At 45.2% G+C, this 16,970-nt stretch overlaps 1 protein-coding gene across 2 annotated transcripts in view; it reads left to right on the top strand.

Annotated features, from left to right (window-relative positions):
- The first annotated feature begins 5,652 nt into the window (after window positions 1–5,652).
- Window positions 5,653–16,970, top strand: part of STK32A (serine/threonine kinase 32A) — a 104,109-nt gene continuing 92,791 nt past the window's right edge. The window contains exons 1-2 of one of the 2 annotated variants that reach the window (XM_075900288.1): window positions 5,653–6,348; window positions 6,529–6,612. The gene's annotated coding sequence lies outside the window, so the exon portion shown is untranslated. The remainder of the gene's footprint in view (window positions 6,349–6,528; window positions 6,613–16,970) is intronic. The other variant, XM_075900287.1, reaches the window with a different exon arrangement.

Here is a 16,970-nt window from a genome sequence, read left to right as displayed (position 1 = left end):
TAACTGTTGAGATATGGCAGCTCAGGCGGCAGCTCTTGGTTCTGTGAACCCGATCTGGGCTCCTACGCCTGACAGCCTGGGCTGCAGGAGCGGCTGAGGCTGAGTGCGGCAGCTGGCGCCCACCCCCGCACAGTCGTCACCATGACGTCATCATCAGGCACCTGGACCAGTGGCGCTCTAGGCAACTGCCTAGTTTGCCTAGGCTCACAGGCCACCCCTGCTGGGCTGCACCATCTACATAGCTACTTTTAACATAACTAAGCCTAACTAGCATGTCTGCCTCGGCTAGGCAGCTCACTCCCAACAGTATAGGGTTGCCAGATACTTTCACAAGAAATACTGAAGATGGCGGAAAAAAATTGGTTGAGGAAAAAAAAAATAGACTAGAGTTAAGGAAAAAAAAGCCACAACAAAAAGTCATTGCGCCTTTAAATCCCCACGCTCCCCCTGCCCCCGCCAGACGTGGCAAGGGAAGATGTCCCGAGCAGCCTTCCATCTGAGAAAAACAGAAAATACCAGACATTTTATATGTCCGGTATTTTCTAGGGTGTTTTTTTTTTTAAACCAGACAGGCCGCAACTACCAGACACCAGGCAACCCTAGTGCAGTGTAGACATACCCTTAGGCAGTTCTCAAAATTTTACTCTACTTTGATGCCTTTAAACACAATGGGATGAGCAGGCCCACCAATGGAGGGCAAGGCAGGAGGAAGGGGGGCAAAGTGGCAACTAGGGTTGCCAGGTGTCCAGAATTTTCGCCTCCTGTCTGGTAAAAAAAAAAAAAAAAAATTCAGACAATACCAGCACTGGCAACCCTATGACAAACTTGGCAACTAGGCCCAGCCCCCAGCATCTGCCCCAACCCTCTGCTTACCTGGTTCCACAGGGAAGCTGTGTTCTGGCTTGATCAAGAACACAAAATGGCCACCAGCAAAAAGCCTAAAGACCAAGGGGAAGCAATGTCTTCCCTGGGTCTTAGTGCTCAACTGCTCCCTGTTTCTATCCCTATTCTGACTCTGCAAGCCATCCTGTTTTATTTTGTAATTTTTTTGCTCAACAACTTTGGTCTCCCCCTCCCCCAACAGAATCCCCCCCCCTTTTTTGGGGGGGGAGGGCAGGTGATGTTCAGTATGTTTGGTTAAACCATCTGGCAACTCTAGGGGCAACCGCTGCAGGGCCTGGCAATACAAGAGGGCCCAGAGCTCCCTGTCATTGCTACTGCTACTGGAGTGGCTGGAGCTCTAGGCCCTTTAAATTGCTGCTGAAGGTACACTCTGGGCAACACTGAGTGCTACCTGACCCAGCCCCACTCCTTCTGCAAGAGGCTCTCTCTCTTCCAGGGGTACAGAGCAATTCCCCCCACCCCAGCCTGCCCAGGGGCTAGGCTAGGGATGAGGCTTGTGTATCCCTGAAGAACATCGTTCTCTCTGGTGCAACCCTCTGTGCCCAGACAGAGTATTGCTGAGACTTTACCTCCAACATTTTCTCTGACAGTCACTTGCTCTGCTGGTCCCTCTCTAGACTCCCTTCCCAGGTCTGCTGTTGCTCAGCCCTTTTGTCAATTCATGCACTGTTCAGTCCCCTTCCTGGGTTAGCTAAAAATCCAGCTCCACATCCAAAATCAAATACTCCAAACTACTAGTTCTTCTGCCCCTGTCAGGCTCCAATATCCTCTGTTCCTCCTATAGCTGGATTCCTCTGCAGCCTCCCTTCCCCAGGGATTTTGACAGCTTTGCTGATCCATAGGCTGGTGCAGTGCTTCTTTCATACGACTCTCAGCTCTTCTCCTCATTAAGCCCTAGTTCATCATACAGGAACCTGCTCTACCCTCTGGGGATCTTTCAGTCTGTCTCTTCTCAGAGGAGCACTCCCCTTGTTTCCCCTCCTGCAGGGCCTCTTTCTCTCAGCTTGCTTCACAGCTCTATTCAAAGTCTAGCTCCATCTCTTTAGGCTAGGAGGCAGTTAATCAATCACACCCTGCATGAGAAGCATGACTAATTGGGGGCAGTTTCTAATTAATCCCCATTACACACAGCTGGGGTCACTAATTAGCTCTTAGTTACCAGCTCATAAGAGAGGCTGAAGGTTAGTTGCTAGGTCATGGGCAAGGCTGAACCCAGCTTGCTTCCAAGGGCCAGACTGCCCATGATAGTCACAGTGAATAGAGCTATACCTATTATATGTACCTGCTGATTATGTAGGCAGAACGGGAGAGGTGGCATGTGATTGCAGATATAAGGAGTACTCGCTGCCTGTTTGGGTGTCCTGGTTTCTGGCTACAGATCTGCTCTGAGGCCTTGTTTTAATAGTTGGCTAATGTTGTTTTACAGGACTATGAGAACTGCAGTGAACAAACCTTGATCAATATTTATTTATTTTTGATTTATAGGAACAAAGAATCCTCCATCCAGGGCTCTGGGGCCTTGCCACAATCTTAAGCATTCACCACATTCAACCAAGTGTAAAATAGCACTTCAGTGATTAACAGTGCTCATGATTTACAGCTCTCTTACAGATAATGAAAGCGGAATCCATATTTTCATTGAGGTTGTTTTCATCGTGCATGCCAGAATTTGAGCTTTCATTTTAAATAAAAGATTTTGAAAAGAGCACAAGTCATTTAGGCACATCTGAAACTTTTTGCCCTCAGCCTATAATACTAGACTCTGTCTACATTGGTGTGATCTTGCGCAAAAGCGGCTGCTTTTGTGCAAAAACTTGCTGCCTGTACACTGGCCATGAGTTCTTGCGCAACTACACTGATGTTCTAATGTATGAAATCAGTGCTTCTTGTGCAAGAACTATGAGGCTCCCACTCAGGAATAAGCCCTTTTGTGCAACTGTTCTTGCGCAAGAGGCCAGTATAGACAGGCAACATGAATTTCTTGCGCAAGAAAGCCCTATGGTTAAAATGGCCATCAGAGCTTTCTTGTACAAGAGAGCGTCTACACTGGCATGGATGCTCTTGCGCAAAAGCACATGCCAGTGTAGACGCTCTCTTGCACAGCTACTTTAATGCAAGAACTCTTGTGCTAAAGAGTTTTTGTGCAAGATCATGCCAATGTAGACGTAGCCTAATGATTATAAAGGAAACATCCATAGGGTGAAGCAATTGGAAACCAAACCAACTCCAGCGATATCTTTCTGAGTCTTCAAATGGCCTGAAATGATTGTTCTGATGGATAAAATCTTCCCCACTTCATGGCATCTGATTTTGTGGAAAAACTTGCCAGCTGTCTACACTGGCCACTTGAATTTCCGGAAAAGCACTGACGATCTCATGTAAGATCGTCAGTGCTTTTCCGGAAATACTATGCTGCTCCCGTTCGGGCAAAAGTCTTTTTCCGAAAGACTTTTGCACAAAAGGGCCAGTGTAGACAGCACAGTACAGGCAGTCCCCGGGTTACATGGATCCGACTTACATCGGATCCCTTCTTACAAACAGGGTGAGGCAACCCTGCACTAGCTGCTTCCCCCCAGCAGACCAGGGAGATGCGGAGCGGCTTTTCTCAGCAGACACCTCAGCTTGAGAATAAAGGACTGAGGGAAGTGAGGTGTGGGAGAATAAAACTGAGCTCTGGAGAAATGTTTGGCTAGAGTTTCCCCTACAATATGTACCAGTTCCGACTTACATACAAATTCAACTTAAGAACAAACCTACAGTCCCTATCTTGTACTTAACCCGGGGACTGCCTGTACTGTTTTCCGCAAAAAAGCGCCAATCGCGAAAATGGCGATCAGGGCTTTTTTGCGGAAAACCGTGTCTAGATTGGCCATGGACACTTTTCCGCAAAAAGTGCTTTTGCGGAAAAGCATCCTGCCAATCTAGACGTGCTTTTCCTAAAATGCTTTTAACGGAACACTTTTCCGTTAAAAGCATTTTCGGAAAATCATGCCAGTCTAGACGTAGCCCATGTGTATTGCATGTTCACTCTGGAACTTAATGATTGAATTTCCTCAGCGTTAACTGTTTTGTTGTTGATGGAAGCATGCCACAAAGAACATAAGCATATAGTCCTGACTTTATTAAGGAAAAGGAAAGAGCCACATCACCCCAGTGCAGAAGCTAGGAAGTTTGTGCCCCCAAGATGCAGAATTCTGCTTTCTATTTGCAGTGTGAAGACAGTACCTGTTGATACCTCTTTATCAGCTATATCACCCTTCTCTTCCACTCCCGCACCCCAGCACAGCTGTATTGGGTGAGGGCAGAAAAAACAGTGGAGTGGAGCCATAGTTCCACCTGCTGCTCTATTGATGGCGAATTGACCCTAGTGGTTGGAGAGGGAACAAAGTGGTAGCAGGCAGGTGGGGCTTCCCAAGTGCAGTCTTTTACTCTCTCTTTCCCCATTGCACAGTTGTGTAAAAGTGGGGGGAGAGGGAGGATCCTTTCTGTAGTGAAAACACCTGTACAATGTGCCACAAGTGGGGGGTCTCATTTTGGTTTCAGAAGTGGGCAGAGTTTGCTTAGATTGGGTTGGATTTGAAACTACCAGTACATGCGGTCTGACCCCTGAGAGGAAAGATAGTCCAGTGGTTAGAGCATTAGCCAGAAACCTGGATTCAGTTCCCTGCTCTGTCAGAGATGTCTGTGTGACCTTGGGCAAGCAATGTTACCTCTCTGTGCCTCTCCTCCCCTCTGTAAGATGGGGATAACGGCACTGGTTTACCTCGTGGGGGTGAGTGAGGAAACATACACTAAAAGGTTGCAAGGTGCACAAATAAGAGGAGGATGAGGGCTATATATAAGTGCCTAGGAGAGATTACAACAGCCATAGTGGACACAGGCATTCTTGGCTCATTCCAAAGACACATGAATAAGAAGGCAACCAAGCACTTCTTCTGTGAGATGGAAGCATTATATTATTAGCACAATTTATTATTTGCATGCGTGAGTGTTGGAAACACCATGATGTTTGCTTCTTGACAGGAATCATTAAAATGAGGATTTAGCTAGACAGGCTACGTCTATACCGTAGCTTTCTTCCGCAAAAGCTTATGCAAATTAAGTGTGGAGTAGAATATTGCTGTGCTTCATTTGCATAATTAATTAGCAGCTGTTTTTGCCAAAGAGGCTTTTGCTCAAAAAGGAGCTGTGTAGATGGCTCCTTTTTGTGCAAAAACCCTCTCTTGCTCAAGACCCGTTCCTCCTCTTTTTTTCAGGAAGAACGGCTCTTGCGCAAGACGGGTTTTTCTGCAAAAAGGAGCCATCTACACAGCTCCTTTTTGTGCAAAAGCCTTTTGTGCAAATACGGATACTAATTAATTATGCAAGTGAAATGTGGTGACATTCTAACCCGTGCTTCATTTGCATAAGCTTGTGCAGAAGAACGCTGCAATAAATAGTGGTTGATCCTACAAGATGCTGAACACTTTGACCTTGAGTCAGTAAAGCATCTGCTTACTTCTAAATTTATAAATCATCCTAGTGAAGTCAGTGAGGATTGCCCACTTTGCTTATATTTAAGTGTATTTAAGAGATTTGCTGGATTGAAGCAATGGTGCTCAGCACCTTGCAGGATCAAGCCCTTTCTGCAGAGAGGAAGGAGGGAGCAATTGGTTGTTTTGCAATGAGAGAGAGCATATGGGGCATGAAAATTCAGTCTAGGTCAGTGACCCTGACCTTCCCTCCACTATGTAATTTTAAATCAGTAGCAGAATGTCTAACCTCACTTACATTCCTAAAAAACCAATGTTCTAAAACCCTGTTCCAAACAGAGCAAGCCCCTTCTCAGTCTCCAGTAGGAGGTGGGAGAACCCTGCCTAGAAGTAGCAGAGTGATTGGAAAAGAATGTCTTTGCCCTTGACATGTGAAATGTCTTATTACGGGATCTCTGAAAAGTGCTGAGCTGTTAAGTGTTTAAGCGACACAACGTGCCATTCAAAGCTTCTGCAGTTGGAGAGCCCGTGCCAATCTGATCAGCATGAACTACACTTGCAGAGGTTTGCCACGTCCCAGAGCTATCACTTTGCCTTACCTCACTAATAACACTCCCCATTTGTTCCACTCTCCCCCCTTGTCTCAGTGTGGGCATGTACTTGCATGTCTTTCTCTCGTGCTCTCTGGTGTATTTCACCTCTTGTGACGGCTGCAGGCTCCTCCTGCAATCTGCAAAGGGAAACTTCCCTGCAATGGGCTTGGTTCTTCCTCTCTGATCCCAAGTCCACTTGCCTCAAACCAAGACTCCCCAGAAAATAAACTTGTCTCCCTCCCTTCCCCCATCCATCCAAACTGCATAGTAGTGCAGTGCCCACAGCTGCTATTTTTCCTGAGCTGCAGCTTCAGGTTGTTGCTGCCCTACTCCTGGCTATTAATTCCAGTTTCTTTGCTGCTTTCTCCTCTCAGCACAAGGTAGGTGGTTTCTTTTGTTTGATTCCCTTTGATCTCCCACCATTAACTGTATCATCCCCATACTGACTTGCTTTTAGCATGATGTTGAGTCCTCTGCCTGAGGTACAACACTGTACTACTTGACTAGTGCTCTGAATGTTTACATTTTGCAGGCAATAACTTAGTCACTTTCTCCAACAGAGCAGATATCTCAAAGTGTGGAAACTGAAAAGGAAGAAAGCTAAAGGAACAGTGCTAAAGGATCAGAAGCAAAGATGATTCAGAGTAAGTTTACTCTCTCTTGAACTTTCTTCTAAGTGTTTGCAGGGGGGGGCTCAGGATACTGAAGGGTTTCTTTGGGGCTGGAACGCAGGGTTGTCAAGGGTCCATGTAGACCTCTAACCATATTGAGGTGGCATCCAGTACAAGATGCTTCAGAGAAATCTGTAAAAAAAACAAACACCCAAACCGTAATTAGAAGATAATGTACTGCTGAAGAAGTTTTCTTATATCCATTCTCTGCTCCCCCCCCCCATACAGAGTTTTTAGCTTGTGTTCTGGTGGATGTGTGTTTATAACATTTTATGAATGACTGTTCTAGCAAGTGAAACGGGCTATTCTTATTATTCATATACATCTCCCAACCTGGTCTTAATCTTACGGGGTTTCTGCTCTGTTGTAGAGAATGTGCTACTTGCCCTGAGAGATTAAACTCCTTGAGACAATTGTTAAATAGCTGTTCGTGCTTTTTTCTTTTAATGGCTGCGGATAAAATAGCTGATCTTGAAGAAGACAAAGGGGACACTACACTGAGTCTGCAGGTGCCTGCATGTCAAACCCTCCTCCATCCAAGTGAGGGCTTCCCATCCTTATAAACATGCTGTTGGCCAGTACTACTATAGAGCTTTTGCCATTCTGTTAACAGAATGGGGAATGATTCCATCATGAAGGTTAAAGCTAACATAAAGCGTTAACATAGCTTCAGCTCTAGGGGAAGACCAGTGGCTGATTTTCACAGTTAAGCAATGCCTAGTGAAGTTAAAAGGGAAGCAGCAAAAGTGCAGAAAGATTATTGCTCACAGGATGACTTTATTTTAAAAAAATGACACCCAACTCTCCCATTTTACCCCAGTCATCCTCTCAGAAGCCAGCTGAACTGAAATCAAAACCTGTGTCCTTCTAGACAGCTTGTGTATCAAAATACTGCCAAGATGTAAATGAAAAAGCTGTGAACTCCAATACAAGAAGGGCTCAACCGTTAATTGGTGCTACTGATAGTTTTACTATATTGTGAAGTCACCATTACAGAATTCTATTTTGTGGGCATCATCACAACATACTGTAGTATAGGTTTGTTTTTTAGTTCATTGATAGATATTAAGTACCTATCCTCATTGCAGCCTTTTATTGTAGCAAGAGAAAAGCATCCTTCAGAAGTCTTCTTGTTTGCTCAGAAGAGTAAACTCTGTAGCTGGAAAAGAATTGCTCTTGGGATTATGTTAACAGTCTGGACCAAGCCTGGGCAAAATACGGCCTGTGGGCTGAATCCAGCCTGTCAAGCCACTAGATCCAGCCCGTGGATGCAGCAGGGAGCCTCAGGCAGGCTCCCCTGCTTGCCCCGCATGACAGTCATAAAACCAGCTGCGGAGCCATTTCTCTTTTAAAAACTGTAAACCCAAAGGCTTCAGGTGTAACTCCCACCCCCCCATAATCCCATTGGTCAGCTACTGGTCAATGGGAGCTGCCTGTTTGATTAATAGGCAGCACATGAAGCACCATACCCCCCTCCACTCCTGCTCAGTTATTCACACAAGCATGTGGCTGTGCAGCCTGTTAAGGCATAGGTAGGCTGGCTGAGAAACTTTTTAAACTCTGCAAACATTTGGCTCGGCAGGCTGGTTGGGCTGCTTGCTGGTAAGTCTGCTGGCCAGAGCCTGTCTTCGTCACCCTGGCTCCTCTCTTTCCCCAATCCTCTGCCCCCCTACTCAACATACCCAAACCCTCTGCCACGCTCCTGCACCTAGGGTTGCCAGGTGTTCAGTAATGACCCAAACAGTCCAGTATTTTCACCTCTTGTCTGCTAAAAAATTCAGAAAATACTGGACACCTAAAATGTCCGATATTTTCTGATTTTTTTTCCCAGCCAGGAGGTGAAAATCCCGGGTGCTTACCAGGTTTTGCACGGGAGCTGTCCAGCCCAGTACAGGGAGACAAGATGGCGGACGGTTGCCTGTTAGGGCCAAAAAGCCTCAAAAGCATTTCTTAAAGGGGCAACACTTTTTTTATTTTATTTTTGTATTTATTTTTTTGCTCAACAACTTTGGTCTCCCCCCTCTTTTTTTTTTTCTCAACAGAATTTTTTTCCCTAGTGGGTTTTTTTTGAGGGGGGGGGGGAGGGTGTTCGGTATTTTTGGTTAAACCATCTGGCAATCCTACTTGCACCCATATCCCCTCCCAGATCTGGCACCCCAATCCCCTGCCCCAGATCACAGTCCCCTCCTACCCAAAATCCTGAACCCCAGTCCCCTCCCCTTAGTCACAAACCAAACCCCAGTAACCCAGTTCCCTCCCCTAGGTCACAAACCAAACCCCTGTAACCTAGTCCTCTCCCGTAGGTCATAACCCCCTCCTGCTCTACGTCACATTCCAAAACTCTGCATCCCATTCCCCTGCCCTAGGTCACAACTGCCTTTCACCTAAGCTTCCTGCCAGACCCCACTCTCTCGCCTGCACCCCAGTCCCTTACCCCAATCTCCCTTCTGCACCCAACCTCTATCCCAGACCACACACCTCCTCCATTAATATAATGGAAAAGTGCGGCCCTCGATCACTTTCCAGAATCTTGGAGTGGCGCCCTGTCAAAAATTATTGCCCACCCATGATCTGGACTGATTCTTCAGCCTGTTCAATTTAAAGGTAGCAGCAGAAATCACGGGTCTTTGTTGCTCTCCTTTGTTTCATGTTTGGAGATGTTTTCAGCTCTGTGGGATTCAAGGGTTTTAATAGTTCACATCATTTTTAGGGTTTTGGGGTTTTTTTGTAAAAAAGTGAACTTACTCACTCTTTGCTTTGCACTCTGAATGAGATCTCAACTGCAGCAGTTCAGATGAATTGCAATTAGCTTGAATTTATAAAGTGCGTTGGAGATGGGATGCATTGTGGAACTGATTCTGCGTGCTATGGGCATCCCCTTGAGGTATGGAGTGAAGGGAAGTAAAGATGCTGAATGATTCTTACTGGTACACAGCACATTGCAAGATCAGCCTCTATTTAATTATATTGATGATGGTTATTAGTTAGTAGTATTGCGGGATCAGTGATGAATGTATGGTTTAAGACAAGCAGAAGGAAGTATTTTTCACACAACGCACATTCAACCTCTGGGTCTCCCTGGCGGAGGATGTTTTGAAGGCCAAGACTGTAACAGGGTTCAAAAAAGAACTAGATAAGTTCATGGGGTATAGGTCTATCAGTGGCTATTAGCCGGGACGGGGAGGGATGATGTTTCTAAGCCTCTGTTTGCCAGCAGCTGAGAATGAGTGATGGGATGGATTGGTTGATGATTCACTACTCCATTCATTCCCTGTGGGGCATCTGGCATTGGCCACTATCGGGAGGCAGGATACTGGGTTAGATGGACCTTTGGTCTGACTCAGTATGGCCGTTTCTGTGTTCCTGGGCTATAATAATTTTACTCCAGAAAGGGAAATAAAATGTATTTTAGAAAAAGTACCATTTGGTCCCTTTATTTACATTAAATGTTACCTGTGACGGGATGTGGTCTCAAAAGACCCCTTGGGGCTGTTCCCCGGTGTGCCGATTATGCCACTGTCACTCGCCTTGTTGTTCTCTGGGGCTTCTCACCACGCTGCCCTGCTGGGCCAGGTCTCCCAGTCTTCCCCAGCCAAGAGCTGAAATCACTGCCCCCTGCCTCCGTCTCCTCCCCTCTGAAGAGCAATACAGACAATGAACCTCTTCAGGTCTGAGGAAAATACAGTTTTGGACACAGCTTCCAGGAAGCCCATTCCCCAAATGGGATCTGAACCCCAGATAAACCATTCAGGTAAGTCCCCTTTAACTATGAAAGGGGGAGTGTACACACTGATTGCTCCCCCAGGTAACAATTATTTACCCTCGGCTTGACAGTAAATGAAAGTAATTTTATTAAGTACAAACAGTAGGATTTAAGCTCTCTGAGGCTCTCCACGACCCTGTCCTGCTGGGACAGATTCTCTGGTCTCCACCAGACAAGGCATTGAGCTGGGTAGAGCAATGCAGTTCTGGTTCACAGCACCTAGGAAACCAACCCCCAAATGGGATCAAAACCCCGAATAAATCTGTAGTTCTTTGTGTAAGAGTTCTACACAATGAAAGCTCATTCAAGTAAGCCCCCTTTATCAATGAAAGGAGGATGTGCACACAGACTGTCCCCCTCCCAGGTAACGTTTATTTACACTGTGCTTGATAATAAAATACTTTTGTTTACTAAGTACAAATAGTAGGATTTAAGTGGCTGCTAGTAAAAACAGACAGATCAAAGTAAGTTACAGAATTAAAATTAAATGTATAGCTAGTTCTAATGCACTAAAACGTATTGCAAACTTGCTCTAAAAGCTGTTCTTATTTCAGGCAAGCCTTCAAGTCAAAGATGATATTTTTCTATGACTTGGGGCCCCAGCTCTTCTTTTGGGTGCATCATTACAAAATCAAAAGGACTGATAGCTTCCCATTGCTTAAATAGACTTTTCTTGGGCAGGAATCTTTTGTGGAAAATTACCTGGTCAAACTGGTATTCCAGTACAAAATGGTATAGTCACATGTCTCCCTAGGACCAACCACTGATTAGTTCTAAAGGGCAAACAAGGCTGTGTACAAGTCGTTAAATTGAGCATCCAGTTGTTAAGGCTTCCTGCACACCATTGATGGCTCTCATTTGCATATTTAAAACTGTGAACAAGCCCATACTTCGTATTTCTAACTTTACATTCAAGAATAATACAGGCACCAAAATAAGATCCAGATCCAGCAGACTGTATCATTAAAATTGATAGGTTACATGAGGTATTTTATCCAAAGCATTTTTGAGTAATGCATATTCATATTCATAAGCCAATTGCACAAAGCATGGGGGGTCCATCACAGTACCTTTCTCAGCAAGTGATTCTGCTGAAGCCAGTGAGATGACTCATGGAGTAAAGCACTGTTCACCATGGCTGTGTCTACACTGGCCACATAACCCGTAATAGCTATGGAAATGAGAGAAGTCAGAATAGGGAAATGCGCGGGGGATTTAAATATCCCCCACGGGATTTAAATAAACATGGCTGCCGCTTTTTTCCGGCTTGGGGAAAAGCCAGAAAAGAGCGTCCAGACTGGCGCGATCCTCCGGAATAAAGCCCTATTCCGGAGGATCTCTTATTCCTACTTGCAAGTAGGAATGTGCTACCAGACCTTTTGTTGTTCAGAATGTTAGAAATCCCAAATCAAAGGGTAGCGTTAGCTTTTCCTGACTCAGGGTCTGAGCCTGACTGTGAGTCTGTGCTACCGCATCTCAAAACTGTAGAAACAAAAACAAAAGTTAGCTGGTGAGAAGAAGCTGGAGTGTGACGTTCCAGGAAAAATGGGAAGTGGGCAGGAAATAGGATGGAATGGTGAGCTACTGTGCTAGTGTGTAAGAAATAACTCACAACTAAGAGGGATGCAAAAGCTTAGTCAGAGGAGACAAATCACATTGGTCAGTGAAATAGGAGCAGGTTGCTCTTCTGTTTACCTTTCAAATACCTTTATTGTATGAAGATAAATAAAACAATCATGCAATCAACCTCTTCTTGTGAAGCCATTTTTAGAAAGCAACCTCTTCTGTATTTCTCCTTCCCTGTTTGTTTTAGCATTCATCTTACGCTGTTCTATAGTCTCCTTTCCAGGTTTTATATGACCAGGACTCTCTTCTCTGCAAATTGAGTCTGCTCAGTAATGCTGCCTAGAAGGCTGCATCTAGACTGGCATGATTTTGTGCAAAAGCACCTGCTTTTGCGCAAAATCTTGCCACCTGTTTATACTGGCCGTGAGTATTTGCACAAGAACACTGACTTTGTAATATACAAAATCAGTGGTTCTTGCACAAATACTCTGACGCTCCCGCTCAGGGATAAGCCCTCTTGTGCAAGTATTCTTGCGCAAGAAGGCCATTGTAGACAGCAACGTTAATTTCTTGCGCAAGAAAGCCCGATGGCTAAAATGGCCATCGGAGCTTTCTTGCACAAGAGAGTGTCTACACTGGCACGGATGCTTTTGAGCAAAAGGAAATCTTTTGCTCAAAGGCACATGCCAGTATAGACGCTCTCTTGCGCAAATACTTTTAATGGAAAAACTTTTCTGTTAAAAGTATTTGCGCAAAATCATGCCAGTCTAGACGCAGCCGAAGTGTTCAGTAAAATGTGTTCTGCCACGGTCCCTGGCCTCATGTATGTCTCATTATACGACAGACATTTTTGGCCACTAAATCTTTTTTATTTTAAGTGGTATAATGGAACTGAGACTCACTGTCATGGTGCCTCCTGCAGATCACTCTGGGAATTAGCTCAGTCCTCAGCAGGGTGACCCCTTCTGGTGCACAGAGGAAGGGGAGGACCCAGGACCATCCACTACTCTGGGTCTTGGCCCAAGAGCCCTCTGGCAGCAGCCTTGTCCTACTCTCCTTCACTCCTTCTACAACCTCCTGCTCCTTGGGCCACTTCCTCTTTGACTCCCTGCATCGCCTTGGCCCTTGTGTCAAGGCCTGCAGCCTGGCAGAGGGGGGTTCAGCCTGATCCCTCTAGCTCTCCTGAGCCTACCCAGCACTGCTCTCCTGAAGGTGCTTCCTTGTAGGAACCAGTCTTGCATCCTCTCTGGTCAGGACCCAACTGCCTACTGCTCTACTAAGCAGCTCCTTATAACCAGGCTGCCTTCAAGCCTCTCCCCGATTGTCTGGGGTGCTGTGCAGGCTCCCTCCAGCCTGCATTAACCCCTTCTCCCCACTACAAGCAGCTATTGCAATCAATCTGTTTCGCTGCCCTGCCTGTTTTATTCTGTCCCCACTTGTCTTTCACTTATGGCTTCTCCTTACACATCTTCCTTTCTGACTTCATTGTGATTTTCATCCGTCTGAAGACAACCACATGAATCAAGTGTTAATCGTTTAACAATCTGATCCAGCAGTTCTTACTCAGACACAAGTCCCATTGATTTACCCTGACAGTTTTGACTGAGTAAGGACTTCAGGCTCATCCCCACAATCCTCTTTCCTTCGACCACTGTGGCTTGTGCTTAATGAGCCTTCCTTTTTTGTTTTAATACAGAGTCTTGCCACTTTTAATTAAATCATTCTGCCTGCTGAATCAGCCTGTTAGTTCTGCTTATGGAGGGTAGTTCCTGGTGTTTTGGTTTTTTTAAATTAGCTTCCATGCTAACCTTAGCTGGTCACAGAAACATTTGAATTTCCTGTAAAGCCTTCCTTATATTGTACAAACCTCCCCACCCATGGAGGACATGTGCATTGTTAGTTTCTTATTTTAAACTCTGTATAGTATCTACTTTATCACAGGGAATAAGGTGTGTGTGTGTGTGTGTGTGTGTGTGTTAGCTCAAGGTACTGATGTAAAAATAAGCCTATCTTAATGGTATCTGTATAAATACATATAGGACGAGTGTCCAGTCATCTGCAGCCCATTCTGTCACACCTGGAGTTCTTCTTTCTGAAGTGGGAGTTCTGGCTACCAAAAGAATAATGAATTGAGTTCCTAATGATTACAGCAGAGGATCTGAGACTCAGGACTCCTGGCTTCTATTCCTGGCCCTGCATCTAGTTTGCTGTGACATTGGGCTAATTACCCAAATGTTCAGTGCAACAGTTTCTGCAACTGTACAAGTTTTACCAGCAATGCCTCATAGGGAAATTTGTGATGAATAGTTTGCAAAGAATGTTGAAGTCAGTCTATGGGGATCTATGAAGATCTAAAGTACTACTTACTAACATAGCATCTCCAATAACTCTCTCTCACACACATACACTCACACAAGCCTGATCTAAGATTATGAATAAGAATTTCCAGTTATCACTTTGAGGGCTCATAGATTCTTGTCCCAAGATCAGGCTCAATCAAATTATTATTAAAATGAACATATAGTTGGTAACCCCAATGTGTACAGATGCAACCTTCCCTTACCAATGTTAGTGTCCTCCTTCTATGGTTAGTGTATTTATGAATCCACCCCATTATCATATATGTCAGTTTGTTGCCATGAGACTTTTACCATTGAATGTTCTATCCAAAACCTTCCAGAAGCTACTCTTAGTTCATGTTTCTATGGTTGGCAGATATCATTATGGAAACAATTCCTCTCTATACTGTACTCTATTTCTAGTTTCCCAAATCTTAAATTTTCTTAATTTTAATCTCTGCTATAATTTGTAGGCTTTAAGCCTCCTACTAACTGCTGAAACCAATGTCTTACAGAATGGAAACCTGTATGTTCCTTGTATTACTGCTGAATATAATAATGTTGAATTGTTGCGCAAAACAGCAAATATAATAGAGATAAGATGGCCCACTGGGCTACAACCCTTAGTTATCAGACATGATGAAATTGGAGCTAAAAGATAAATACATGTAAGTTAAAATATTTCTATGAAGGAAATTGAAGGATTTTTGTTTTATATTTGTAAATAGTCAGTGATGGATAACCATGGCCACAGTAAATTTATTTGACATTCATAATTAGTTAGTAAAGGATGACCATGCACACTGTAATTGAAAATCAAATTTTACAGTGGATTTATTAAAGGCAAAGAAAATCTGTAACCTCATGTAATTCATAAACTGAGTATATCATTTGCCAGGGGCTAATTTGCAATTTCCTCTAATTTATTCATTAAGGTATCTGATTATTTTTAGAAGTTTCTTTTAACTCTCTGGCTTGATCACAGGCAGCCAAAGGAGAAAATAAGCTGGTACATCCCGGTGTGATGTGCCAGTAACAAAATGGTTGGCTGGAACTGGGTCTCTGCTGTACACCCACCCCCGGGTCCCCTAGTCCTCTTTCCATTTGTCTGGGAACAGGAGCAGCGTGGGGCAAGGTCACCAACTAGGACTGCCCAGTCTCCGCAACACACTAAACCCACCCACACCTACCCCAACCCTCTGCCCTGACTCGTGCACCACCGCACATTCCAGACCTCTGCCCTGAGCCCCTCACACCTCCAGCCCCCTGCCCTGACTCCCCTACCCTAAGCCCCTGGCTTGCGTGTCTAGGGTTGCAATATGACAGTTCCTATAAGAAATGTTAATCACTTTCATCCTTGCAGATGTCTGTGCATATTTACTATCTAATCTGTATTGGTCAGTTGGGTATGATTTCTCTTTCTGTGGCTGAACTGAGAGTATCAGTCCTTCCAGTTTGTCTTCTCACTTCTGGTAACTTAAAATGCATGACTTGGAAAGTCAGTTCCCATGAACTTTCAGCCAGTTAAATTTGATTGCATGAAAGTATGTGGGAAGCAAATACCTGAGGCATGGCTGGAGCAAAATCATTGAGGGTCAGATTCTGATTCACTACTTACCTTACCTGCAGCCCTAAAAATGCAAAACGACGATTAATGGAATTGTTTTTAGTGTTCACCCAGACCCACCCAATCTTTCTAGCCTCTATACAGTTCTTTATTGCGTTCTCTTTCAAACATTCAATTATGTTACATTTTCAGTAAACACTACAGTTTTTATATGTTATATGTTTTACTGTTATAATTTACCTCCCTGGCATAATAACACAGACAGACAGCAAACTTGGACTAATAACATAGTAAAGAGACTGTGGGCCTGATTCTACATTCCCAGTGCATTGTCAAATCCTATCGTGACCAGTGGAAATTTGAGGTATATGGAGGTATAGTGCAGAGCCTATGTAACATGCTTATTAAGCTTTATAGGCAATATTCATTTTGGCTTGGGGCCCAGTTGTGCAAACTTTACTCAGCATGATGAGCATCTGCCCTTGTGGGGAGACCAATTAAAGTAAATTTAACTTTTCGTGGGAGTGAGGATGCAGCTGTATAAGTGATGCAGAGTTGGCTCCTTGATGTCTACAGTGCCTAGCAAAATGGGGTCCTGATTTCAGTTGTGAGGTGCTGCTGATTAAGAATAATAATCAGGTTTTCCTTTCTGATACAGGCAGTCCCTGAGTTACGCGGATCCGACTTATGTTGGATCCGCAGTTACGAACGGGGATTTTCTCGCCCCGGAGGACTGGAGCGGCAGGACGCCTGGTCCCGCCGCCCGCCTCCTCCGGGGCGAGAAAAGCTGCTCCCCATCTCCCTGGTAAGCTGGGGGAGCCAGCAGACCAGGGAGACGGGGAGCAAAGTGGCGGAGGACCCGGGCCGGACCCGCAGCGCTGATCTGGAAGCGCCGCGGTCCGGCCCGGGTCCTCCGCCGCTTTGCTCCGCGTCTCCCTGGTCTGCTGGGGGGGGGGGGGGGACGTAGCTAGTGCCCCCCCCCAGCAGACCAGGGAGACGTGGAGCAAAACCCGGGGCCTGTGGTAGAGCAGGTGGGGCGCTGCCGGTTGGTCCCGCAGCACCGCTCCTTGGCGCTACTGGACCAACCCGGCAGCAC

The sequence above is a fragment of the Pelodiscus sinensis genome, chromosome 17 (genome assembly GCF_049634645.1).
Source record: "Pelodiscus sinensis isolate JC-2024 chromosome 17, ASM4963464v1, whole genome shotgun sequence".
Taxonomy (NCBI): Eukaryota; Metazoa; Chordata; order Testudines; family Trionychidae; genus Pelodiscus; species Pelodiscus sinensis.
Note: the sequence above shows the minus strand (reverse complement) of the source record. Positions and strands in the feature narration are given on the sequence as shown.